Source organism: Zingiber officinale, chromosome 3A, assembly GCF_018446385.1.
Source record: "Zingiber officinale cultivar Zhangliang chromosome 3A, Zo_v1.1, whole genome shotgun sequence".
In the NCBI taxonomy this organism is placed as follows: Eukaryota; Viridiplantae; Streptophyta; class Magnoliopsida; order Zingiberales; family Zingiberaceae; genus Zingiber; species Zingiber officinale.
Window position 1 is genome coordinate 35,115,828 of NC_055990.1, and position 2,764 is coordinate 35,118,591.

The window sequence follows — 2,764 nt, forward strand, 5'->3', positions numbered from 1 at the left end:
AACGGCCACAAGCAACAAGTTTCTTCTTCCTTGCTGCTGTCCTGCTTCTCGACAGCATCGTCGGAGCTCCTCGGAGTGTGCCGGAGCTCGCCGGACCACTAGGAAAGGGGGGGCAAACAAAGCCCTAGTTGCTCTCTCCTTTTCCCCACCAACAGCGGCACTTTGCTGCCTTTTCTTTCCTCCAACAGCAACCCTAGCTGCTGTCCTTTTCTGGGCAGCACCACCGGAGCTCGCCGGAGCTCGCCGGAGCTAGCTGAGGCGGCCAACGACGAAGGGAAAATAACCCTAGTTGCTGTCCTCATTTCCAGCAGCCACACAAAACCCTTAGAAGGTATATTTTAGGTTACTTTGGGTTAAATTGATGTGTAGTTAGAAGGGTTATCTAGATTAGAACAGATGTTGTATCTAGGAATGCGAAGTGGTACGAGGTATCGAGATCAAAATAATTCACTGATTTTGAATTAGAGATAATGTGTAGATTTTAGGTCATTATTATTATTAGATAGTATTTTGATTATTTAAGTTATGTTTGATATTGTGTTTGTAGATCCGAGCTCGAGTGGAGCACGGTGACCTGCCGATACTCGGAGATTTTGCTGTATATAAGGTGGATACATCTACTCTTGTCTATTTCCTTGTGCATGAATAAATGTATAAATTGGAATATGTATATGTTGTATTATTGTTTTCAAAATGGGGATTAAACTGATATTATAAATAGCGAAATGGGTTAAAATATTAAAATTATTGGAGGTTAAATAATTAATATTATTTCTTGTTCACATGTGGGTTCATATTGGGATTGATATGGGAAGGGTTGTTTTTTTTAAAATTAAAGAAATATTCTGAATTTCTCTTCTGTTGATACCTTGTCTCTTTTGACTTGCTTGACCTTTCATACTTCATGATTTTGATACTCTATCTGTTGATACTTGTAGCTTTTTATCTGTGGACCCTATAATGATTAATTAATATATTTGATACGAAAATATTACCTTGATTGACCATTCAATATGAAAAGAGAATATTCATGATAAATGGATGAATATAATCATAACGGTGAATTAATAAAGATAGTAAATGAAGAATTAAAAAGTGAAGACTATGAGCCTAGCTTTATACCAGAGCTCTATATTAGAGTACTGGACCGCCCACATGTTATTGTGGTAGCGCGGCGGCCGCGGTCCAGAGTATCTGACCGTACACCCGAGGCGTGTTGGCGTGATGTAGCCCTCGGTCAGTGTTTATTATGTCTTCCACCAGTGAGGGCTGATAGCCCGTACGTCAGATGACGTATGCGACAGTTTTATACTCTTAGGAGGCTTTTAGCCTATCCATATGATATTTCACTCTGATGATATTCGCTCCAGTGATTCACTTTTTAGTTGATTTATCAGATTCAGACTATTGATATACATGTTGATCTTACCATGATAACTTATAATTGAGTGATTAAATAATAAGATTGAAGAATTGATTTTATTAATGATGACAAGTGATGATAAGGTGAAGATTCCAAACTCTATCTAAAAATTTTTACCTGATTATAGATAATGAGAAGATGATTATACCTATATATGTATAAATGTAGAACTTTAAGAATAATCCTAAAGTTGTAACAAAAGATGATGATTTATTCTACTTCCTTGACTTCTTCAATAAGATTAAATTCATGTACATCTTTCTTGAGTATCCACTTAGCCATTTGGCTAATTTGCTACATTCCTTGGTCTCCAGTTTTGCAGACACAGGGATCATTTTGATATTATAGTTGATTTTGGACTTTCATAGAGTTGCTCAGAGATCTCGACGTGCTGATTTTCTGGTTTGTTTTACCTTTGTTTCGCTGTATTTACATTTTGCAATTTTGTTACAGATGTCATTTATCTGTATAGTAATTGTAGTTTATGAAAACTATGACATATACATATAGTTGATACATTTCGTGGTTATGTTGTTTCTATTTTATGTATGCTTCATATTGTCACCGGTACAGGGGAGATGCTGTCGGATTTTTGTCTGGCAGGGACTCCTCTGGGGGCGTGACACCGGAGTTATTGGAAATGCGTTGAGCGCGTAGCGTATAGTGTCCCGGTTTGTTACCATTTCACCAAGGTTTTCGAGACCAGTAACTAGTTCTTTTACCTTTGCATGTAGACCGGCTACTTTCTCACCTTTCTCCAGACGGATGTTCATCAGTTTGTTGCGGAGGATGTACCTTCTAGCGAGCTTTGCTTCGAACGTGCTTTCGTGGAGTTCCAAGAACTTCTCCCAAAGTTCTTTAGGAGATAAGTAGTTTCCGATGCGGTTGACCTCTTGAGACGGTAACACGCTCAGCAGGTGATGTTCCGCACGGCTGTTTGCTACCGACTCATTCTGCTCCTTCTTTGTCCAATCGCTCTCTTCTTTTTCTTTTCCATCTTTATCTATTGGAGCTACAAAACCATATTTCATAATAAACCGAATTTCAAAATCTGTTTTTAGGAATACCTCCATACGATGCTTCCAGTTTGCGAAGTTCCCCTCGAATTTTGGTGGGATGATACTTGGTCCGGCCATCTTATTGCTTCGATCGACGGTTAGTCCTCCTGAAGCGCCTCGCTCTAATACCACTTGTTGGTCCCTTTGGAGGTCGGCAAGAGGGGAGGGGTGAATTGCCCTACAAAATAAAACTCAAACCTTTCTCGGATTTCAACTATATAATGAACACTTGTAATAAATAAATAAAAGAGACTAAGTAAAGAAAAGCAGACACCAGAGTTTT

General features: G+C 38.7%; 1 long non-coding RNA gene across 1 annotated transcript; it reads left to right on the forward strand.

The window, feature by feature from the left end:
• Nucleotides 1-225: 225 nt before the first annotated feature.
• On the forward strand, nt 226-1,870 carry LOC122053660. Its single transcript, XR_006132290.1, has 3 exons — nt 226-331; nt 548-607; nt 1,738-1,870. It is a non-coding gene; the product is annotated as an uncharacterized LOC122053660 (long non-coding RNA).
• The last annotated feature ends 894 nt before the right edge of the window (nt 1,871-2,764 follow it).